General features: G+C 38.2%; 2 pseudogenes; both read left to right on the top strand.

The window, feature by feature from the left end:
- Positions 1–11,465: 11,465 nt before the first annotated feature.
- Positions 11,466–12,352, top strand: LOC143410298 (G1/S-specific cyclin-D1 pseudogene; annotated as a pseudogene).
- Positions 12,353–25,347: 12,995 nt separating this feature from the next.
- Positions 25,348–25,962, top strand: LOC143410154 (ras-related protein R-Ras2 pseudogene; annotated as a pseudogene).
- Positions 25,963–26,255: the final 293 nt, after the last annotated feature.

Here is a 26,255-nt window from a genome sequence, read left to right as displayed (position 1 = left end):
ATTTCAGAATTGATTAAGTATTCTGACAGAAAAAAAATAAAGATTCTTAAGAAAAAAGTTGCTGTCAAGTAGGAGTTTGGGAGACAATTCAAATATAAGAGAGGAAGAAGGGAAGGTAAAGAAAGGGAGAAATGGAGGGGAGAGAGAGGAAAAGTGAATGAGTAAAATCCACACACACAAGAAACCTTAAAGAATGACCTCAAATGCAATCTCAATTTAAGAACATTTGCATTTAACCTGTACTGTAAACTTGGATCAAAAGCTATAGTGCTTATATAGATTGCTGTTGGTTCATTGCCCCTCATCTGCCTGTCTTTCTCTCATCCACACTAAATTCACAACTGCAGGTTAAGCGGCTTCACTTTGAGTCAGCAGAACTTTGTGGAGTTGTCAGACAACAAATTCCTGAGAGCAATTACTATAACTAAGGTTGCAGCCATCATCCACTGTTTTCTGGCCTTCTCTCTATCCTGACTCACTTTACCACAGGCTTTGTAAGGCTCTGGTGTTCCCAGAATGAGCAATCCATATCCTCTAAAAGGATGTTAAAGAGGCAAAGGTCTTTTCTGAGGAAGCCACCACCATCCCTACCCAAACTGACACGTACTGACCATAATGGCTGCAACCACTATGTGGACTTAAAAAATATACTGTTTAAAATAAAGTAAAAAACCCAAAATGTAAAACTGTTTTTGTGAAAAGACTTCAACCATTAAAATACTGACAGATGGATAAAAATTAGGACACATGTAAAAATGAAAATAAAGAAGTTGTCAGAGGTTTTGTTTTTCTCCCTCCTGTTTTCACAAACAATCTTTATTGATGTTATATTGTCTTTTATAGGGGATTTTAAAAAAGGTATATTGACAGCTGCAAGCTTGAAGGCTTTTTCATTCTATCCAGCTGAAATGAATCTGAGGCTTCTATTCATCTGGGGGAAAAAGGAAAAATAACATTTATTTTGCTCCTGTGGTGGGTGGTTGTTAGCTGGGGCGGATTTGTTTGACTGCTAATTACTGGTAACACTTATCTGATTGTTATACATTTTATAAATGTGTCTAGCAGTGTTTTGTCTGTAAATGTATGCAGTTCAGAAAATACCTATCATAACTTAATCTCCTGTTCCATGGGATGAGAAAGCTTGACCCAGGCCAAGACAGTGATATGGCCCTCACCTCACTGTAAGCACAGTGTGTGCTTTAATAAGACCCAGGGAGGCCTGGTCTGAATAGCATTCTCTGGGGAATAACACTACTGTGGCAAATTACATAAGACACAGAAGAAGCCGTTGTTGTGCCTGCTGCATGTCATGTCAGGAAAGCAAAATAGTAGACAAGCAAGAACACCAACACCAGGGCCAACCAGTCATTTGAAGAATCATTTATAAAAATCTACAAAAATGTTCAGGATGCACTAAGCAATTCTTTTCTAGGGTCATCTCTGAAGAGAAAACAAGTGCATAAAGCTTCAAGTATGAAGAAGGATGCTGCTACCTCAGCAGTCTTGTCCTTTTATGATAGTAAAAAACTGGTTGAGGGCTGTGGCTGTGGTTAATTGATAGAGTGCTTGCTTAGCATTATCAGCACTGCAAATAAATAAATGAATAAAATAAAGGTTCATCAATACCTAAAAAATATTAAAGACAAAAACTGGTGAACAACTTAAATTGTCATAAGTAGGTGGACCAAATATGTACAAGCACAGAATGGACCACCGTGCAGCTGTTAGAACAAAATGAAGATTTATGTAAAATAATGGATGATTTAGGAGTTAAAAGCAAGTTGAAAACAATTTTGTAACGTTTTTTACTGAGACATACCATTCACAAACACTATGTATATGAATGATTACAAAGGAATAAAGAAGGAATATGCATGGAAATTTAATAAAATTTACCAGGAAAAAGATTAACTTCTGAATTTACAAACTAAATCTAGTGGGATTATCTATACTTTTTACTTTAGTTTTAAAAAAAAGAAAATGAAATAAATTTAAGTTGAATAGGATATCACTGTAGAGAACAATGCTTTAGAAAAATCGAATGTGATCAAACGAAGACAATGAATTTGGTAACACAAGTGTTGTTAGTAATTTCCATCAAGGAAAATATGGAGTACTTTTTTGAGGAAAAAAGAGCACATGTTAAAGTGGCCTTTTGTCCCCTTCCACCCCCCTCTTAACCATACAGGGTCCAAATTTCTGAATAATTAGCAGGTGGAATGAAATATTAGTGGACAATTAGAAGAGGGACCCTTTGGGGAAAGTTAGTCTCAACATTAGAGCTACATCTCTAAGAACTAAAGTATCTATGGGAGGAAAAACTGCAAGTTCTTTTTCAGATTAAAATAGGCATGATTATGCTAATTCTGAGTAAAGCCAGCAGACTGAGTTCCCAGCCATCCTGGAGTCCTGGGCCCTGCCCGTCTGAGGGTCCAACTGTGTTCCCCCACAGGGATGACTGACACCATCTTGCTGCAGAGTTCTCAGGACTAGCCTGTGGCCATGGATGCTTCTAGGGTGGGACTGGGACAAGGCTGGGTGTCTTTATGAACTACTTCAGATCTTAAATCACAACCGCCCACATAACCATCTGTTAAGTGCCATGTGGACCCTAAAAGAAAAATCCAGTTTGGTCCTAAAAATACTATTTGCATCACAATGAAAGGTCTCCTATGGCCCTGCCTCAAAGGCCTCTGTTTTACATAATATTAATTAGAGATGCTAATTCTGTGTCAAAATGGTACAGTGGTCACACCCTGGAATGTGAAATCATATACCTTAAAATTCTGTCAAACTGTGTCATTTCATTGAAGTGTAACAAATGAGTTTAAATTGTTTATATTCTACAGCTCTCTAACCACAAGTTCACTGGACTGGAATTATAATGTTGCCTGGACTTGGAGTTGTAACCTTTGACTCATGATATGCAAGACTGATTTCCTTCTCTGTTGGTTAATACTAAAATTATATATACTCACATGTGATTAAGAAGGAAGCAGTCTTTGAAATTTTTAATGAACCTCTCCTGTTTCTGCTATATGTCATTTAGCCCCAAGAGTATTTCCCATTGCCTCCTTGTGATACTGGAATATTTCTCTCTTGCCAGCAGATCTATGTTAAGCTTTGTTAAGCAGATGATGCTGGAGGAACCACGGAGGAAGAAGAATCAAGGGGTAGGTGCTCACCTATCAGCTTGCCAGCCCTAGGCAGTGGTTCCCTGTTTGTCTACCAGCCTCAGCTTACCAGACCCAGGAGTGGATTTCCTGGTCACAATGCTTTGTCCACCTCCCTGAGCCCACCAGCACCAAAACGGAGGCTCCTAGCAGCTAGTTCTAGCTTGCAGTTACATGCCACCAGTATTTATTCTGTAGCTGTGAATCGGCTCTAGCCCAGGGGTTCTCTGCCATCCAGTGGGCTGTGATGATTTCTTTCTTTCCCCATGCTATCAATATGGGTCTCCTTTTCTTGATCAGTTTGACTCAACATTTGTTGCTCCACTAATCATCTTTTAAAACAGCTTTTATTTAACTCCATTGTTTTCAATTTCATATATCTCTTCTTTGATACTGATTTTCTTTTTTCTGCTTGCTTTTGATTTAATTTGCTTCTTTCTTCTGCTTGATACTATATACATATAGTCATTAATTTTAAAATTTCCTGTTTTCCAGTATTAGTTTTTAATACTATAAATTTCCCTCAAAGTACTGCTTTAGCTTTATTTCATATATTTTGATATGGTATGTTTGGAGGATCTATTCAGTCTTTTAATCAAAGCACAGTTATTAAAATATAAAATTAAAGTTATTAAAAACGGTTACTGTGGGGATTAACATAATCAGACAATGTAAAATAATCACTCTCTGTGAGAGTTAACTTATAGGTATTTTCTGTTTTCTTCATTAAAGCATTATGCCTAATGATTTTTCTCTGAACACATGGTGACACAGTCTCATAATCACCCTTTTCTAGACATTTTGCAGGATTCTGGACAAAATGCAACTTGTTCTTCATGTCCCTGAGAAGCAGTTGCTAGATGCCTGGAACTTGATGCTGTGGTGGTTACTCAGCTTCAACCAAGTGAATAATGATGATACCCAAGGAAAGAGAGGGGCCAGATATAACAAACAGGATGACCTCATGGAACACAGCTCTAGGACAACCCACTAGCCTGCATTACACATAAAAGAAAGAAACCATCTATTTTCTAAGACATGTCATTTTTGCCTCTTTTGAAATAGGCAAATTGATATGCTAATTATTTCACTTTGGTTGCCATTTGGAAAGGAGAGGAGTATTGTAAGGGATGGGGAGAGGACAGAGCCTGCCACAATGACCAGTTGAGATATCATGGTGACATGGACAAGCACAGTGGAGAACTGTGAGTCAATTCCATATCTTTTTGAGAACTAGAACTAATTAAGCTTGCTAATATATTTGGTGCACAGGACAAAGAAAGGGTAAAAATTAAGAACAATTCTTATGTTTGGATGGATTTCATCTGATACATCCAAGAGGAAGGAAGGACTAATAGTGATGCTGGACATACAGGGCTGACTCAGAATTTTACACATGGTATTATAACCATCTGCTGCCTAGCCTTCTCCATGGCACACCATTAGGTACTTGGAGGAAGAGATAATGAACTATTTATTTTAACGGTCTAGGTTCTAACAGAGTAACTGACATAAAGTAGATAGTCAATAAATACTTTTTGAATTAGTCCATAAATAAGCTTTTGTGAAAGGAAATTTACATTATAAATGATGGAAAAAATGCTTTGGGATTAAAATACCTACCTATACTACAAAAGAGATCTAAATAATTAAATTGCTAAAGGAATTCAGCAGACAGGGATTAATATTTTAATGAAGACAATACATTTAGAACAGTGTATTGAGACATAAAAGGATCTTAACAACATTAATTTATAAGTGTATAAGAGATATTAAAACAAAAATTATTACTGTGGAAAAAAATAACAGTTTTGGAAATGATACCACAAAGATCATTTGGTTTAGTGGTTTTCATAGTATGTTCCTCTGAGTCCTGTACTTTCTTGGAAGCACACCTGGGAGGTAGAGGAAGTTGTCAAGCAGGTGAGATTTAGGAGTCTAAAGATTATTGGTGAAATTTAATTCTAAAAAGGAATTACACTATTAAACTTTTTTTCACTCAAAGCTATGATTCCTCTAACCTTCTTCTCTAGGTGAAGAAATTGAATCCTCCTTAAGCAGTCCAGTTACAAATAGAGAAGTAGAAGAAGGTTCTTTCAGCAACTAGTCTAGAGATCATGAACTTTTATTCCAGAATTTTTCTAAAACAATCCTTGACACACTTCCATATTTACTATCTGTTTTAGTCAGCTTTTTTTCTGCTGCAACCAAAAAATCTGACAAGAACAATTTTAGGGGCAAAAATTTATTTTAGGGCTCACCATTTCAGAAGTCTTAGTTCATGGATGGCCAAATTCATTCCTCAGGCCTAAAGAACAGCATGAGAAAAGAGTGTGGTAGAGGAAAGTGATTCAGGGCATCACATCAGGAAGCAAAGAGACACTTCATTCACCAGGTACAAAATAAATATCCTAAAGGCACATTCCAGATGCCCACCTCCCCCAGCAACACTCTGCCTGCCCTCAGTTACCACTCACTCAATCCCCATTAGGGATTATTTCACCAACTGGGTTAAGGTTCTTAGAGTTCTCATTCACCTTTGAATGTTCTTGCATTGTCTCACACATGAAGTTTTGGGGGGCATCTAAGATGTAAACCACAATACTATCTATCACTTCTTGGAACTGTAAGTTCCATACGTTTATTACAAATGATTAAATTATTTCACTTAAACACAATGTAATGCAAAGAGAAGGAGCTTTGAGATTTGCAACTAGGTTCAAGCTCTGCCAGCCACAGTTACATGAAAAAAATATTTTAATGGAGGTAGCATGGGGTATTCAGGTCAGCCAACTTTGTTGCTCAAACACTGATATGAAATGAATATACAAATCACTACAACATAGCTATGATTTTCCCCTTGGTGTTTCCATGGAATTAATTAAATACTAGACAGAAGTAAAGGGAAGAGAAATAAGATGAAAAGAAACTCTCAATTTATTCATTCACATTTCAAAGAAAAGTACTGCCTTTCCCATAAAAACAAAGAAGTAAAATGTGGAGCTATTATTGAAGGTACCTTTGTATTATAGTCCCGTTATCACTGTAATATTTATCCAGCAGGTTAAGCTGCAGCACACTGTGGATAAAATCTCATCATTTGCTTTCTTTTTTCTTCTCTGAGTAAATTTTTTAATCTTATCATCTGAGATGACAGCCTAGCATTATCAAACCTATGTATCCTGAGAGCCAGTAGCAGGACCAAATTTCCTTTTTTCATTATTTTTGGTGGAACAAACAGACCTTTGGGGTAAGCTATCAGCAATGATACATCTTCAGATCTTTACTGGGCTCCCTGAAGGGGGAAAGAAGGTAATTAATCTGTCACCCTAGTGTATTGATTCTCCACAATATTTAAAAATTTATTTCATTGTGATAAAATTTTATCATAAATAGATGAACTAGAACAAGAGAAAAAGAAACATTTCTAACCAAAGCTGTTGAAGAGCATAAAGGGAAACATTATCTAGAAGAGCTTTGAGATCCTCAGACTAAAAAGAATGACAGCAATAACAAACAAAAAAAACAATACTTGTCCTGCCGATTTTTACTTGTTTTCTCATTTAATTACACAGTTCTGAAAACAGATCTGACATATGGCTAGCTTGCTCTCATAAACTTTATGCAATGAAGACTGTAGAAATTTAGAGTATAGAGATTTATAAATGTGTTGATTTTTCCAACTATAATCCTCTTAATTTGCTAATCTCCTTATAAAGTTTCAGGAGGATACAGAAGCGTTCTAAGTAATTCCCCTTACTCTTCTGAAGATGTCATTAAGTGTGAAGACTCACTGGAATTTCTCCTTCTACTAAGAGATTGAGAGTCTCTTAAATTTTTATTTTTGTCTTTCATTTTCTACTTTCTAAAATGTGCCCTACATATTATCACAGACAGCCTTGAAGCATAAAAGTACCAAAACATAACCCAGGTTATGTGCAAGAAAAAAAGAGAACTCTGTCATTATAGCAATGCCTTAGTGAACAATGACATCAAAATGATCTTGGAATCGTGCAGGAACAGCCATGTCTGTTCAGTACATCCTTGTATCCCATCCCAACACTATTAACATAAGGCTTGGCTCATTAGCTGACATTGTGGAAATGACTGGAGTAGGTGTGGAGGTCAGTGAGAAGGTGAACGGCTGCTTCTGGGGCATTATCACATGAGGAAAGATGGTAGAATTCTGAGCAGTGAAATGCAAGTAGTTTATTGAAAACTGACTTGTAGATCTTTTAATTCTGATGTGAGGTTTTGAATACTAAATGCAAATTATAGGTTAGATTGCTGGTATTGGTCAAACTCGTACTTGGACCACAGACCAATGGGTGCATGGGTGCAGGGCAAGTCCAAAGGCAAGAGGAAACACAAAATCTGTTGTACATCAAAACAAAGCAAAACAAATGCTACAAAGGATCAATCTTATCAAAATCATAATTTTAACAAAACAAAACAAAAATAAACAAAATCATTATTTTAGAAACTAGAGGTTAAAGAAACATGGATTAGTATGGGGGGGGAACTATTTCAATTGCATGGCTCACTCAGTGTTTTTGTTTTTTTTTTTTAAGAAACATCAAAGAAGTGCTAGGATGGTGACTGAGACAGAATAGTTTAATTGTCAATAATAACTCAATGTTTGTAAAAGTCATAAAATATTCATTTGAACACAGACCACTCTCTAAAACCTTTTTACCTATTAAAGTCACTGAGCTTGTGCAAGAAATAATAGGATGGTGTATCTTTTTGCTTTTTTGAAAGAAAGTTGATACAGATCTGCCCAAATAATCAAATTCTCCCACTTTACCCAACTCATACAAACTAAAGCACATTAGAAGAAGAAAGTTCATTATCGACATTCTCACACCCTGGCCCATATCCTTAGGGTACTGACTGTAGGTTTTCCATGTCTCAACTTGGTGACTACACTGTTTGTTCCATTGCTGCATAGTGTGGTATTTCCTTACCATTGCATTTCCCTATATCACCTATGACAGCTTTCATTAAATTGCAAGGCAAAAATATTTTAATTGCGTAAGTGCCTATTCCCTTCAACACTGTCTCTCACTGGCAGAAGAAGATAAAAATTGTGGTAAGGGGAATCTTACCATTAATTCAGAAGAAGAGAATGAATTTTGCAGATAGTATTCTCTTCCATCTACATCAGTTTTTTTTAATGAATTTTAATTTTTTAGAGCAGTTTTAGGTTCACAGCAAAATTGAGTGGAAGATACAGATTTTTCCATATAGCATCATTGTTTTAATTGCTTGCAAATAAAATTGAACTAAATATTTGGAAAGAAACAAAAAAATGATCACATCTATTTATTTATTTATTTTGCTAGAGAGAGGGTTATAATTTCTTTAAAGTTAATGTCTTTATAATTTTATATTGAATTTGACATGTGATTTATCACAAAAATCAAAATTATGAATTTGACTATTCTATGCACTTCTCAATTATTTTTATCTGAAAAGAATTTTCAATATTAGGATGAAAATTAAAAAGGACCTGAGATTAACTGGAGTGCCTATATGATTTTAGCTTCCTTATTCCCTCAGAGTAGCAGTCCCAGTGGTGTTACCAAGAAAATCCAAATGAAAGTCTGTCAAACTTTTTAAAACAGACATTCATCAAAGTCTACTTAGAGGCCCAAATCTTCATCACGTCAGATTAGGCCCCAACTTCCTTGACAAAACTCCTAAAATGCAAGAAATAATATCAAGAATTAATAAATGGGTTGGACTCAAACTAACAAGCTTCTTCTCAGCAAAAAAAAAAAAAAAAAAAAAAAAAACAATCAATGAGGAGAACAGACAGCCTACATTTTGGGCACAAATTTTTGCCACACACACATCAGATAGAGCACTAATCTTCAGGATATATAAAGAATTCAAAGAACTTAACTCCAAAAAAACAAACAACCCAATCAATAAATGGGCTAAGGAGCCGTATAGACTCTTCTCAGAAGATATACAATCGATCTACAAATATATGGAAAAATATTCAACATCTCTAGTAATTAGAGAAATGCAAATCAAAAGTGCTCTAAGATTTCATATCACAGAATGGCAGTTATCAAGAATACAGATAACAATAAATATTGGTGGGGGTGTGGGGGAAAAGATCATACATTGCTGGTCAGACTGCAAATTGGGAAAACCACTCTTGAAAACAGTATGAAGATTTCTTAGAAAACTTGGAATGTAACCACCATTTGACCCAGCTATCCCACTCCTCGGTCTACACCCAAAGAACTTAAAATTAGCATAGTAACACAGCTACATCAATGTTCATAGCAGCTCCATTCACAATAGCTAAACTGTGGAAGCAACCTAGATGCCCTTCAATAGATGAATGGATAAAGAAATTAGGATATATATATATATATATATATATATATATATATATATACACACACACACACATACACACACACACACACACACACACACAATGGAATATTATTCACCATTAAACGATAATAAAATTATGGCATTGGCAGGTAAATGGATGAAGTTGGACAATATAATGCTAAGTGAAGTAAGCCAATTCCAAAAAACCAAAGGTTGAATGTTCTCTCAGATAAGTGGATGCTGATCTGTAGGGGAGGCACTAATGGGAAAAAGGGAATAACTTTGGGCAAAGAGGAGGGAGAGATAGGAAGGGTGCATGGGGACAGGAAAGATGGTGGAATGAGATGGCCATCATTACCCTGGGTACATATATAACTGCACATATGGTGTGACACTACACCATGTACAACCAGAGAAATGAAAAGTTGTGATGCAAATGTGTACAATGGATCAAAATGCATCCTGCTGTCATATGTACCTAATTAAAATAAATTAATTAATTAAAAATAACAAAAACAAAACAAAAAGTCTACTTAGCTGTGCATATTGAGGACACAATTGCTAAATGAACTAAATCACATAACAAGAGTCAATAACCAACTGTAATATGCACACATCACTATTCTGTATGAGACATAGACATTTTGTCACAAAAGAGATGGGATGCATAAAATGAGCCTAACATTACTTCCAAAAAAGGTTTCATTAACATCTTACAGCTATTTACTTTCCACCTGGCAAACATGAAACATTTTTAGTACTGAACGTTTCTTAGAGCAAATAAATAGTAATTTGTTCTATTGAACTTCAATAAGATGAACTTTGCATGAGAACGTTAAATGTTATCTGCTATTACTGGTTTCTATACTATTACAACGGAAAAGGGAGAAAATAAGGAAAAAGCCAAACCTTTATCTATTTTTTTAATATGTGTTTTTTTAGTTATAGGTGGACACAGTACCTTTATTTTATTTTTATATGGTGCTGAGGATGGAACCCAGTGCCTCACAATGTCAGGCAAGTGCTCTATCATTGAGCCACAGTTCCCACCCTTATTATTTTAAAACAAATAAAAGAAGGAAAATCATTTTTTTTATTTTTTAAAATGATTCTTAAAGTGATCTCCAGAGAATTCTCTAAAAAGATGAATTTTTAAAGAAGCAAAGAGGTTCAAGAAATATCCTTGGCCTTTGCAATAATTCCATCATCACAAGTCAATATCTGAACAGTGTCAGAGTGCACAACAATTTTTTTCCACACAAAGCACTCCTCTCCTTTCCAACCCCTACTCTCAAATCCTAAACTCTGTCAGAGAATAAGAACAAAAACAAATGCAGTGCAAGGTCAAAACTGAAGGGAGACGGCAGAGGGGTTTGGGTCAACAGACCAGAGGTCCAGGAGCAGAGAGAGCTTCTATTGGGAAGTCAGAGAAATATCCACTGTGAGAGGGGACAGGTCTAGTATTTGGAGTGAAGAGTTATAGACATTAGAAATAAGGAAAAAGGAATACTAGGCAAGCATTAGGGTTTGATAATGCAGGATGTATCCCCAAACTAAATCTTGCATCTTTACAGGGATTGGTCGACATGATAGGTAAAGGAAGTTCAGACTGACACTTGCTTTTTTCCTGGAGAAGAATCTACTCCCAAGCAGAGACTCACATTCTCTGATAATTTTTCTATCTAATGCTATAAAAAAATAACAGAACCCTAGACTTAGATTATGCACTATACTAAGAAAAACTCATTCAATGGTACATTTAAAATACACAGTTTTGAGAGGGCTGTCGGCTCAGTAGCAGTGAGCAGCAGAGTCAGCGCGCTCGGCTAGGGGCAGAAGAGCGCGAGGGAGCGTGGGGCAGCAGGAGCGAGCGCCGAGCGCCGACAGAACCCAGACGTGCAGCCCTTCCCGAGCGGCCCAGGCAGAGCCCCCACCATGGCTCACCAGCTCCTGTGCTGCGAAGTGGAGTCCATCCCCGCGTATACCCCGACACCAACCTCCTCAACGACCGAGTGCTGAGGGCCATGCTCAAGGCTGAGAAGACCTGCGCTCCCTCCATGTCCTACTTCAAGTGTGTGCAGAAGGAGATCCTGCCGTCCATGCGGAAGATCGTGGCCACCTGGATGCTGGAGGTCTGCGAGGAGCAGAAGTGCGAGGAGGAGGTCTTCCCCCTGGCCATGAACTACCTGGGCCGCTTCCTGTCGCTGGAGCCCCTGAAGAAGAGCCGCCTGCAGCTGCTGGGGGCCACCTGCATGTCCGTGGCCTCCAAGATGAAGGAGACCATCCCGCTGACGGCCGAGAAGTTGTGCATCTACACTGATAACTCCATCCGAACCGACGAGCTGCTGCAAATGGAGCTGCTCCTGGTGAACAAAGTCAAGTGGAACCTGGCTGCCATGACCCCAGACGATTTCATCGAACACTTCCTCTCCAAAATGCCAGAGGCCGAGGAGAACAAACAGATCATCCGCAAGCATGCTCAGACCTTTGTCGCCCTCTGTGCCACAGACGTGAAGTTCATTTCTAACCCACCATCCATGGTGGCTGCTGGGAGCGTGGTGGCCGCAGTGCAGGGCCTCCACCTGGGCAGCCCCAACACCTTCCTGTCCTGCTACCGCCTGACCCACTTCCTCTCCAGAGTGATCAAGTGTGACCCAGACTGCCTCCGCGCCTGCCAGGAGCAGATCGAATCCCTGCTCGAGTCCAGCCTGCGCCAGGCCCAGCAAAACCTGGACCCCAAGGCCTCCGAGGAGGAGGTGGAGGAGGCGGCGGGGGCCAACCTGGCCTGCACGCCCACCAATGTGCGGGACGTGGACGTCTGAGGTGCCCGGCCAGCGGCACCACGGAGCACCCAGCAGCGGCCAAAGCCCCGCAGCCTGGGAGGGGCCGCCCCCAGTGCTCCAGGCAAAGTCCCTCTTTTCAGGGACATTTTGCTAACAGAAGGGAAAGTCTCCTTCTCCTTTCCTCTTTCTCCCTTCCGTCTCTGACTTAAGCAAAAGAAAAGAAAAAAAAATCCTGAAAACTGTATTTAAAAAAGAAAGAAAAGATAGAATTTGCATGACCTTGAGTGGGGGGAGGGACGTTGTGCTACAAAATAGAGGATTTTACTCCGTAATCAAGTAGCTGTATGTGAATGCACTCGTGTCTCTTGTAAGGATAGCATTAACACACGAGGGTCCCCGAGGGCTAGGTCGGATTCTTTGTATGTGTTCAGAAAAGAAAAAAGCATAAAAACTTCTTAAAAAAAAAGAAGAAAGAAAGAAAAAATTGAAAAACCATTTTAAAGTAGAAGAGGGTTAGGTAGGAATTGTGTCCCCGCTCCCCTGAGAGGCACGGCTTCACAGGCCCTAGCTCTGTGCCCCGCTTGCTCGCCACGTAGTCACTCCTTTGTGTGTTTATCTCCTAGGTAGGTAGGCGTGTGACCTCTGCAGCTTGCCTATGGGTCAGCATGGTATGGGGCGCAGCCCGGGCTCTTGTGCCTGGGGACCCCCACCTGGGCATCAGTCTGCAGGTGCCAGCCAGGGAGCTCGAGAAAGGCCAGCTGTCCACCACCACGTGCTGCTGTGAAGGGAAGCAAAGAGCGACATGATAGATTCTATTTTTATAATCTTCCTATTTTTGTAGTTACCTGCTTGTGAGATGCTGGGTTCTCACCTGTTCACATCAGGTTCAATCCACAGCTACTTTCTTCTTATCATTTTGGGGTTTTGTGTTTTCTTTCTTGATATTCTAAACCATTTCATGTCAAAGCACTTTGGTCCAGCAGTTAGAGGCAACTTCGCTGTCACGTGCTGTGCGGTTTCCCAGTGGAATGGCGGGGAATATTCACGTTCCTGCATGCACAGGACCGCAAGGGTGTGACACCGTGGTGTCAGCGAGAGGGTGTTCCTGAAGGTTTTGTACCAGTCAAGAAGAAAAAGGTCCGTGTTGTCACAGTGCCAGGATGTAGGCCCCTTCCTGTCCTGTAGAGAGGTTGAAGTTCGTGGGAATCCTTTGGTGCCAACTGGTGTTTGAAAGTAGGGACCTCAAAGGTTCACCTAGAGAACAAGTAGTGTAAGGGTTACTTTTAGGTATTTCACAGCGGAAGGTTTTTAAACACTAAAATATATAATTTATAGTTAAGGCTAAAAAGAATATTTATTGCAGAGGATGCTCATAAGGCCAGTATGATTTACAAAGTGATGCAGTCTCCCTTGATTTCAACACTCAACCCTTTCTGCCTTTGAGCTGCAGGTGAAAAGATGGGGCCTTTGGTAGGTGAGGGAAGATCTCAAGAGAGACTGCCCAGACCTGGACTCGGCCTGTGGGGCATTTCCCAAAGTGGTCTGCTCTAGAGGCACCCAAGGCACAGGGACGCAAGGGTGCTTGAGAGGAGTGGGGTCCAGGACCTTCTCATCCCTGCCCATCCTGGTCCTGTACCTTTGCATTGAGGATGTGTTGAGGGGAGGTGGCAAGAGTGGAGGCTGAGGCGGAGGCTGGAGAGAGCACATGAGGGAGGAGTGTGGGGGGAGGCTCCCGAGGGGACAGGCAGTGCCCACAGGAGGGACATGCTACCGTGGCTCCACTTCCTATTGCGCTGCTACCAGTGACTTCCCGCAGTCGGAAATTGTTCACAGCTTCTCTGTATCTCTTTCATGTTGTTTTGCTGCTATGGGAGGATCAGTTTTTGTTTTATGATATCATATACTGCCATGTGCTCGTTTTAATTTTCTCATAGAAAATTGTATTACAGATGCCCTTTTTTGTAGTTTTTTTTATGTGATCAATTTTGACTTATTGTGATTACTGCTCTATTCCAAAAAGGTCCCTGTTCACGATACCTCATGCTTCACTTAGCCATGTGTAGACCCACCAGTCGGCTCTGTCTGCCTCGTGGACAGACACACAGACGAATCCCAAGACGGCCCCGGCCAACGGGGGGGCCACATCCAGGAGACCTGCACAGGCCTGTCGCTGCCCAGCTGTGTCCCTGCGCCTGTAGTGCTGGGCTCGGCCGGTCTGGACGTGCCATTGTGGTATAGCTTTGCCAGCTTTGCCATTCTTGACCTGTAGTTATGAACATTGCATGTTGTTATTATTATTGTGATACCAGTCTGTCTTACGTGCCACTGTGGTGCTGGGCTGTAGGACTCGTCATCGGGATGATTGGAATCGCTTCTGGAATTGTTCGAGTTCCGGGTGCGTTTCCTCTGTTCCATGTGCTAGTGTTCTGTTTGTTCTTGTTTGTTGATTATAGCATGATGCTAAATTAAAGACTCCAAATCTAAAAAAAAAAAATAATAATAGTAAGATACACAGTTTTGACACTCTCAGTGCAACTAAATTCACTGGAATAGGAAGGATACAAAAACATAGCATAGAGACTATCTGAAAAATGTATGCCTGTCACCATTAAAGCAAAAAGTGAGAGGACAAATTCACCTTTAAGGTTAGATAATCTGTTAACCTGACTTATAATAAAATTGTTCTCTAAGGGATGTGCTCCAATGACTTGGGTAGATTATGTTATAGAAATTATAATCAAATATCTCTAGCTTTTTATCAAATTACATAATAAAGAGACATGAGAGCGATCAATTGAGGAGAGAGTACTTGGATTAGGCGTCTTTTCTTGCAGGGGTTTAGGCAGGAGATGATGCAAGGTCAGGTTTTAAATGAAATCATGTCCTACAAAAAGATTAATGGCCTAGACAGACTTACACTTGAGAGCAGAGTCTTCAGAATAAGAAAAGGCAGGCTGCAGCATGAAAGTGGGAAACATAATGTTAATTGAGTAATCAGGAGAGATAAGAAGTTATGGGGCTGATGTATGATGATTACACATCTTCATTTGCTTGTGAACACAATAACAGTCATCTATTATCAAAATACCAGAAGGAGGTAACAAACTTTTTGTAACCTAGTGTCAGAAGTGATACTGCCTCATTTCTGCCCTATTCTATTAGAATCAAGTCACCATGTCCAGGCCACACTGAAAGAAAGGTTGTTTACACAGGACATCAACAGCAGGAGGTGTTCATTGGCAGCTACCTCCGATGCTCCCTACATAAGATAAGCGATATTCTTATGTGTGGATGAACTTTACAAATCAAAGATTTCAAGACAAAATATGAGTTATTAACATCTGCTTATGAATAATCTTCTGGGACTTGACAAAAAAGTGTTAACACCCTCTCACCTGCCTCAGGTATGTCACACCAAGGCAGTGTTTTGCCACCTCTCTCTGTCTGACACATCTGTGAATTTGTTAGTGAAAAAGGGAGGGTGAGTGAATGAGGGAAACTCACAGTCCCCCAAGTAATATCGACAATTAATCCTTTCATATTAACCATGGGAAGCGGCATTGTAATGGGTTTGAATATGGGAAAAATATGAAATAATTTAGGAACTTGATAAAATTGTTTGCTGGTTCCCCCCTCCACTCCATCTCATAAGCTGTTGATCAGCCTGACATGGTAATATATACATTAGTGAAAATTTACATGGTTAGTGTGGCAGTTAAAATGTGGCCATCATTCTTGACACATCTTCCTTCTAGACTGGGTTCTATGTCCCCTGCCCTTGACTTTGGATGAGTCTGTGATGGGCTTGACCAACACATGACTTCCGAGACTGAGTTAAGGGAAGGCACACAGTTCCACCTGGTCCTCTTGGGACACCCACTCTCACAGCCCAACTGTCTTGACATAAAGAAGCCCAAATTAGCCCACATGGAAAGAACCCACGGAGGACCTAAGACTCTATGATGATAAAGACAGAGATGTCTGGCCAGTTCCCAGCTGTTCTAACTCCTGATTGATCTGGCTCTAGCCTCCATTTGTCTGCCACCAAGTCCAAAATCACTCAGTCAACCTTTTATAAGTTACTGACCCTAAAATCATGAAAAGATTTTTTTTTAAAAAAAAAGTTTGTTACCTATACAATTTTGAGGTGGTTGCATGATAAGAGATAACTGGAATAGCCAGGAAGTCATCATATACTAAAAATAAATTAATGTACAGACAAAATGGTAATATAAAACAGGGATATATTCAATTAAAATTTTCAAAACTTAAATGTAAGACAGAAAAGTTTCTGTTAAAAAGCTACTAACTATAACTGGGAAATATTTGTAGGGAGGATGATGTAGCTAAAATTAATTCAATATTAATAAGTACAGATTACAAATTAGAGCAATTGGAAATATGGCATTCTATTCCTATTGTAATGTTCAAATCATCAATAGATTTTAAAACATCAGAGAAGGTAGTCAGCAACTACTCCTCTTGTCATCACATTATGGCTACAAATCATTTGTTTTTGTACCAGCATTTTGAATATAACACATTCTCTCAAACATATGCCCCCTACATGCACATAACTCTGCTGGCCCCACTTTCATTTAAGAATCAGGCAGATCATGTTATCCCCAAAGCCCTTTCTTCTTCTCTATACCATTTATTCAAATTTCCTCTTCTTCCTTCCCCTCCTGTTTCATCTTTTGGAAAACCTTCTCATCCACATTTCAAGGCACCATCTCCACCATCTATCCTCTTGAGCCTGCTCCAATACCTTGATCCATCAAATATGTCTTCTTACATATTAAGTGTCCCTTACCTTACAAATATCCTAGTCTTCATTTCTTTAAAAAATATGACATACCATAGATCATAAATATTAATTGAAAAATATCCTCAGAGTGACTTCAATCCTCTTCAATCAATTCTCAAAGTGATCTCTGCTCAATGTCTTCCAATTCTTCACCATCCACTCACATGTTATGAGGCTTCACACATCCAACACTCCTGGAATGACTCTCTCAGATTTACCCACAGTGGCCTTGTCTCAGCAGCAGCCTTCACTGCCCTTACTGCAGTATTTGAGGCAGTTGATAAATCCTTTCCTTCTTGAAACTCTACTTTAACTTAAAAAAAAAAAAAACAGTGCTCTTGGGTTTTCTTTGTAGTCTAAACATTCTTTTTCTTGTTCTTTTCTCTGAACCATCATCCATTCTCCTGAATAGAAACATTTCCCATCTTCTTCTATGAACTCTCATGCTGAATTAACTCAGAAACCCCGATCTCTAGCCTCTTCACAAATCTGGCTTGAAGCTGCCTCAGATGTGCTGTAAGCTCTCTTTGTTGGTTCACTCCACCTAATGTGATCAGTTACCATAGACAGGAACTGAATGCTTTACACAGCAAGCACTTCCCAGGTAAGAAAATTCTTTGTATAAAGAAGCCAGAGTAACAGCAGCATCAAAAATCACCTTGGTCATCAAGAAGAATGATCCTCAATGTAGCAAACTTAGGATGGAGAACTCTCATTTTAATACTATTATCATTAACTATTTCCCCTGCCTGAAATGCTCTGATCCCTGGTATCTTTGTGTCTGTGTCCCATGACCTTCCATGAACAAGTTATCACCTTCAAAGATACCTTCCCAGAACATGCTACATAAATTAGCATCTTTTGCAGTATCATTTAAGAGAATTTAAGTTTTATAACAACAGGGGCTTTGTTTTGTGCACTGCTGTATCCATAGAACACAGAAAGAGTATTTAGCACAGAGTAGATCCATAATAAATATATGTCAAAGAAATTAATATTTTCATGAGAAAATTATTTAAATAAAGTATTCCCATTTTACATTCTACACAAAGTTTGTAACACTGTAATTATAAAACACTTGGAGCCAAAAAATTAGCTATGTAAGCTAATTCAAATCTCTATATAATAGACAGCTTGTCTTATAACAAAAGTTTCTTTTCAAAAAGTAGTCATTCTATAGTGGGAGCCCACTGTTCTCATCTTTTCTCAATACAAATTATCTTAATGAAGTTTTCTCCCTACACTTCTATTAGTTTAGGAAGCACAAAAATCTCCTTATTAGAACCTCTATCTAATGTCTACATATGTGAGCTCCTCAATATTTATTTCTCTAACATCTTCAATTTCACTGGATTTTTTTTCAACATTTTTTTCCACATGGACCTTTTCTATTTTCCTTTCTCATAGAACTCCTGATAAGGAGGACCTTAAGATATCATTAGTCCAGGGACATTCATTCTTTCTTTTGGCATCAGGATTCCTTTTATATATAAAATCTTAATAAAGGTAGCCAAAAGTTATGGCCTGAAACTGTGCCTTCCTCTGAGGCTCCAGCATCATGGAGACACTGAGGAGAATCACAGGTCTCCTTTGAAAAAACATGAGAGGTTCACACTTTTCTAATGAAACCCAGATATGTTTTCTGTGTTGACTCTTACATTTCTTTGGCAGAACATTCTTCTTTTTTCCTGGGCTATCAGCATTTACTGAACACATAGAGCATGACAGACACAGTATGGGCATGGTGCAGACCATGCTGACAGAGCTTAAGGAAGGGTTCTGGTTTTGTTTCTTCCCCACACTAGTTGATGTATATCCTCCCTCAAGTGAGGGATTTTTTTTCTTCCTTATTATCATTCACTTCTGTTGTACTTGAGCTGTATACTGAACATCTTCTTTGGGATCACCTATAAAGACATGAAGGCCATTACCTTGAGTTCTCTTCCTCATCTATTTTCACTAGTTCTCCTTTTTAATGTGCCCATTATTTGAAATGACCTCATTAATCGCCTAGTTTCCCAAACTTGAAACTTTTAAGTTATCCTTGACTCCTTTCTTTCCTTACATTAACCAAAACATAAACGTTTGAAAAAAACATTCTTTTGATATGATTTTCTGGAAGCTTTTCAAATGCAGCTCAGTTAACCACAGTTTTAAGATGTGCTTTGTGCTACCACCTATAGACAAAGTGATTGGCAAAGAATAGTTGTCTATTAGCTTTGCTGAATAAATGAATATTTGAGTAAGTTCACTATATGCATTACTTAGCATAAAAACCCAAAGCAAATTATCTATTAGTTGGAGAATATGTTAGCACATTTATAAAATATTATAGTATCATTAAGATAATATTCCCAAGTACACACTAATTACTTAAAATTGCTCCCTACTTAAAATAAAGATAAAGGGCTGGAGCCTTTCTTAAACTATAGTACAGAGTTTAGCCTTAAACTATTCTACAGAGCAATAGTAACAAAAACATCATGGTATTGGCACCAAAACAGACTGGTAGACCAATGGTACAGAATAGATGACACAGAGACTAACCCACAAAATTACAATTATCATCAGGATCCCCAGTACCACCTAGTACTCTCACCCCCTTTATTTTTGATTCTCTAGCATCAAGAAATAAAAATAAAATTAAATAATATAAAGTAAAGAGAAGATGAATACATAATCACAAATTTATTATGTACTCCACTGTGAAAAACTAGAAAAAGACAACATACAAATGTATTTAAACACTAGTTATCTCTGAGAGGTGATTTTACTTATTCTCACACTATCTTTAATTTTTTAATTTACTTCTCTAAACGTAATATTCTGAAAACTTGAAGGCATTCCCTCTAAAAACTGGAACAACACAGGGATGCCCTCTTTCATCATTTCTATTTAACATAGTCCTTGGCCAGAGCAATTAGACAAAAGAAATTAAAGGGATACACATAGGAGAAGAAGAACTCAAATTGGCACTACTTGCTGATGATATGAGTCTATACCTAGAGGACCCTAAAAGTTCCACCAGAAAACTTCTAGAACTAGTAAATGAACTCAGCAAAGTAGCAGGGTATAAAATCAGCATGCATAAATCCTCAGAAAGGGAAATGAGGAAAATTACCCCATTACAATAGCCTTAAAAAAATACTTGGGAATCAACTTAACAAAAGAGGTAAAAGATCTATTTAATGAAAATTACAGAACCCTAAAGAAAGAAATCAAAGAAGACCTTAGAAGATAAAAAGATCTATCTTGCTTTTGGATAGGCAGAATTAAGTGTCAAAATGACCACACTACCAAAAGCACTATACAGATTTAATGCGATTCTGATCAAAATCCCAATGACATTCCTCATAGAAATAGAAAAAGCAGTCATGAAATTCATCTGGAAAAATAAGAGACCCAGAAAAGCTAAAGCAATCCTTATCAGGAAGAGTGAAGCAGGTAGCATCAGTATACAAGACCTTAAACTATACTACAGAACAATAGTAACAAAAACATCATGGCATTGGCACCAAAACAGACTGGTAGATCAATGGTAAAGAATAGAGGACAGAGACCAACCCACAAAATTACAATTTTCTTAAATTATACCAAGGTGCCAAAAACAGGCATTGGAGGAAAGATAGCCTCGTCAACAAATGGTGCTGGGAAAACAGGAAATCCATATGCAACAAAATGGAATTAAATCTCTATCTCTCACCATGCACAAAATTCAACTCAAAATGGATCAAGGACTTAGGAATAAATCCAGAGACCCTGAGTCTAATAGAAGAAAAAGTAGGCCCTAATCTCTATCATGTGGGATAAGGTCCCAACCTTCTTAATAAGATTCCTGTGGCACAAGAATTAAAATCAAGAATCAATAAATGTGATGGACTCAAACTAAAAAGTTTCTTCTAAGCAAAAGAAACAATCTGTGAGGTGAATACAGAGTCTACATCTTGGGAGTAAATCTTTATCCCACATATCAGATAGAGCACTAATCTCTAATGTATATAAAAAACTCAAAAAGCTACACACCAACAAAACCCAAATAACCCAATTAATAAATGGGCCAAGAACCTGAACTGACATTTCTCAGAAGAGAATAATCAAAAAATACATACTACAGTGATGCAGCCACATCAGTGTTTACAGCAGCATAATTCACAATAGCCAATAGCTAAACTTTGGAACCAATCTAGATGGCCTTCAATAGATGAATGAATTAAAAAATGTGATATACACACACACACACACACACACACACACACACACACACACAATATTACATATATACATATTACTCAGCAATAAAGGAGAATAAAATCATGGCATTTGCAGGTAAATGGATAGAGTTAGAGAAAATAATGCTAAGTGAAGTTAGCCAATCCCCAAAAAACAAATGCCTAATGTTTTCTCTGATATAAGGAGGCCGATTCACAGTAGGTAGGGATAGGGAGCATGGGAGGAATAGACAAACTCTAGAAAGGGCAGAGGGGTGGGAAGGCAGGGGAGGGAGAATGGGGTTATAAATGATGGTGGAATGTGATGGACATTATTATCCAAAATACATGTATGAAGACACAAATTGGTGTGAATATACTTTGTATACAATCAGAGATATGAAAAACTGTGCTCTATATGTGTAATAAGAATTGTAATGCATTACACTGTCATATATAAATAAGAAAAATTAATTTTAAATAATGGACAGAATTGCCACTATCTGACTCCTACTGCAGGTACTTCTTGAGAATCAATTTATGAATAAAAATGATAATTGATGGAAGATCAAAATAAAAGGCTCCTTTCTCACTTTATTATCAAATCTTCCAATCTTATACTATCTTCAGTGCTTACCAAAAATTTTATAAGCAATTTCTTCTTAAAACTCTCACAGGCCTTAGACACAATCCTGTAATATCATGCATTTTTAGAATTTTGAAAGGTTAGAACTGCAAGACAATATTGAAATCATTTAGTTCAAATCTTCCCTTTGTAAAAATAGAAACTACCATTTTATTAGAAAAGGTGATTTGTTCAGAGTAACAAAGAACCTAGTATTAGAATCCAATATTTACCTCTATAATCAGTATTTTAAAACTAACATAAGACCCACTGTTATTACCTGGTCTTCATCTGCTCATCTTTGCTTAGCAATTAATCACGACTTCATTGCTAAGGAATGCCTTGTTCCCCTGCCTTGACTGTCATGGTAATTTTTTCCATTATTGGCACTGTGGCATATAATTCCTTTACATACCATAGCCCCTAGTGCTGAAAAAAGAGTGCTGAAGTAGCCCAGTAAACTGACCTAAAGCAAATCCAACAATTGTAATAATGGTACAAATCTGTAATACTAATATTACACCCTAACAATGTGGCTGCTCCTGGAAGATAGTAACCCCTGAAGGAGGCAATGACAGCTTTCACTTATGTTCTACAAGACTACTCTAGCCTGCTATGAAACTTTAGGATAATGGTTCCAGTTCTAAGACCCTGGAAACACACCCATATTAGGGAGCAAGGACAGAAACTGGATCTGCAGAGAATTTCTCTCCAGTTAGTTCATTGCAAAACACAGAGGCATAAGGAAGGATCAGACTCAAGAAGCAAGTAGTAGTGGCTTTCCAAGTGGCTAGTGATTCTTTTCACACACATACATATACACACGTGCAAACACACCCAGAATTGTATGTATGTATATGTGTGTGTATACAAATATAGATAGATAAATAAATTATATACATATGTATATATATATATATGATATCTATTTATCTATATTGATAAGAGGGATATTTTGACAAGTGTAGCAATCAAATAATGCCAAAATAGGCTAAGAACTGGGAAATTCAATTTGATCCAGGAGACCTGGTCAGCAGGGAAAGGTGAGGCTGTCAGGGTTATCAACATTCAAAGAGGAAAAAAGAACAGTTCTGAAAAATTATGCCACCCCTCTGTCATGACTGCTATACTTTGGGCCATGAGCCACCCAAGCCCAGAAGCAACTGCCAAAGTTTTCAGACAGCTGTGCAAGCACTCTCTGCCATTTGTTCAGCTGTTTTGAAGTGAGAGAGACACATACATATTCCCATGTTTCCATCAAGTAGAACTTTTAATTTGGAACAATGTGATTAGAATACAAAGTCTTTTTATTAGGTGTGATTTTGTTACTCTGAATACATACTCACCTGAAGAAATGTATTTGCTGCTTATTTTTTTGCAACTAATGGAGGTGCACACAATACATCATGCCACATTTTAAAATGGGTTATGCTGAAGAAATGAAAATAAATCATTCTTTCCACCAAAAAGGAGAGTTGCTGCTTCGAGAAATAGGTGCCTATTCTCTTGGCAACTCAAAAACTCTTGAATGTAATTTGTCCAAATTCTATCACCTTCATTCCTTTCTTGCATATGAGCATCACAATTTCAAAGAAAATAATTTAATGATGAAATCTCGAATTGTAGCAAAACCAACTCAACTTGTATATTTGCACACAATTATTATGTTTGGAAAATGAATTCACTGGATTTGTTAAAAATGTGAAATGTTCCCTTTTGCCAAAGGAGGGAGAAAGAAGCACAAAGGCTTTTATTAACTGATCTTTGTTGCCTTTCACATTTTTTATAAAGACTCAGTCTGTGGGAGCTAATTACACTAGTTATGTTGGGTAATGAGCTATTAATTTTATGCTTCAAAATTATTAACCACCTATCTATATTCAGTTCACAGGCATATGAATAAACTTAATCCCTGTATTAAAACACAAACAACCCAAATAATCCTACTTTTCAGAGTCAATTATCTCCTTGGCAATACTATACTAGAAGTCAGATATACCACTGCCACTTTAGAAGGGAGTCTCTGGCAGGTTATATCGGAAGCCTGTTAAAGTGAATATAATCTCTATAATGATTTAATAGTCATCCCTCTTCAGACCAGATATAAAAGGTCACTGAGGAAAGGCATTTTTTCCCAGTGATTCAACCTGATTAAGTTTGTAAAAATTTTCTCTTCCAATGATCTTTCATGTCTTGAGAAACTTTACTTGTGTAATATACAGCTAACATTTGTAAATGTAAACAAATCCACAGAGAAAATAAAATATTTAAGATGATTACAATTAGTGCCAAAAAAAGTTTTTAAGATCTCTCTTATTTTGATTGTTTTGTCTAATTCTTCGGGGTGAAATGTAACATCATTTAGTTCTAAAGCAGTGATTTTATATAACTGATCTAGTTTCCAATTATCAAAGGGCATTTTATTTTAAAAAGCATTTCACATGTTAAATAGCTACAGTAAATGAAAGAAGTATTGCTATCAATCATGATTCTTGTGTGCATTTAAGGTCTCTACGCTAAGAGGAAACAGTAGTTTAGTGTATCAATAATCCCAAGGGAAGTCCATAATAATTTATTTCTATGGCTTATTAAAAGCATAGTCATAGCCCAAAGGTCTCTGAATACCCATAAAATTAGAAAACTATTGCCATAAAATTAAGAAATCATAGCAAAATCTCCATAGAAATAGCAATTCAACAAGGTACAACCCTTTGGAAATCACTTAGATTATATAAGTATTTCAAGTCAAAACTCTGACAAAGTAAACTATGTCAACTATATGATTCCTTTTGAAGTTTTCTGATTTTGAATATGGGAAAATTAATTATTTTAGCATAAGACAAATCATCAACAATTTGATAGTTTGATAGCCACAAGGGAGTAAAAAGCTAAGTGAAATGTAAGATAAGAAAATTATTCTCAGAATATAATTCAGTGGAATTGTTATTATTATACTTAAACTTTAAATAAATTTAAAAACTAAACATTTAAAGACAGGTTGTAGCATAAAATCTGGATGTTTCAAAATACATCTTATTAAAATTCCCTCTCTACTGATTTTTTAAAATAACAAAATATAAGGAAAAGTTTATTATATTTTTAAGAAAATACCGGTAAAAATTTTATTTAAAATAAGTCCCCGGCCGCTGCAGCCCCTGACCCCTGCGCTCTGTCGGCTTCTCCGCTCCTCAGGCGGCACCAAGTCAGCCCGGGGCTTGCGCTGCCTCGCCGAGAGTCCTTCCTGGCAGCTCAGGGCTCTCGGGACCCCCACCCAGCCGCTCGCCAGCAGCCTGCCATCCGCACATGTCCCGGAAGCCGGGCCTAGGGCGGGCGGCGGTGGCTCGGCGCGGCGCGGCGCGGCGGGCCGGGCCGGGCTGGGCTCCGCAGCGTCCCCATGGTCGCAGCCGGCTGGCGAGAGGGCTCCAGCCAGAAGAAGTACAGGCTCGTGGTGGTCGGCGGGGGCGGCGGGGGCAAGTCGGCGCTCACCATCCAGTTCATCCAGTCCTATTTTGTAACAGATTATGATCCAACTATTGAAGATTCCTACACAAAGCAGTGTGTGATAGATGACAGAGCAGCCCAACTAGATATTTTGGATATGGCTGGACAAGAAGAGTTTGGTGCCATGAGAGAACAGTATATGAGGACTGGTGAAGGCTTCCTTTTGGTCTTTTCAGTCACAGATAGAGGCAGTTTTGAAGAAATCTATGAGTTTCAAAGACAGATTCTCAGAGTAAAGGATCGTGATGAGTTTCCAATGATTTTAATTGGTAATAAAGCAGACCTGGATCATCAAAGACAGGTTACATAGGAGGAAGGACAGCAGTTAGCATGGCAACTTAAAGTAACATACATGAAGGCATCAGCAAAGATTAGGATGAATGTAGATCAAGCATTTCATGAACTTGTCCGGGTTATAAGGAAATTTCAAGAGCAAGAATGTCCTCCTTCACCGGAACCAACTGGGAAAGAAAAAGACAAGAAAGGCTGCCATTGTGTCATTTTCTAAGAATCCCTTGAATTTTAGCTACCAACTGCCAGGAAAAACCCTCATTTTCTCCTCCTCTCCTGATGGTTTACATCATGTTGGTACCTTTCTAGCCTTAGACAAATGATCACGGTGTTTACCTTAGACCAAGAAGCAGGCTAATCCTTTCCATGAAGCTAATATAATGGTTCTTTCCAGACCAGTTTAAAGGAAACACTAAGGCTGCTTCAAAGATTATCTGATTCTTTCTAAATGCATGTCTACATATACAGACATATTCTTTTTTTTAAGGGCTTACATCTTAATAGGGATGA

This window comes from Callospermophilus lateralis, chromosome 11 (assembly GCF_048772815.1).
Source record: "Callospermophilus lateralis isolate mCalLat2 chromosome 11, mCalLat2.hap1, whole genome shotgun sequence".
Lineage (NCBI taxonomy): Eukaryota > Metazoa > Chordata > Mammalia > Rodentia > Sciuridae > Callospermophilus > Callospermophilus lateralis.
The sequence above is the reverse complement of the archived record's forward strand: the minus strand, read 5'-3'. Positions and strand labels throughout refer to the sequence as shown.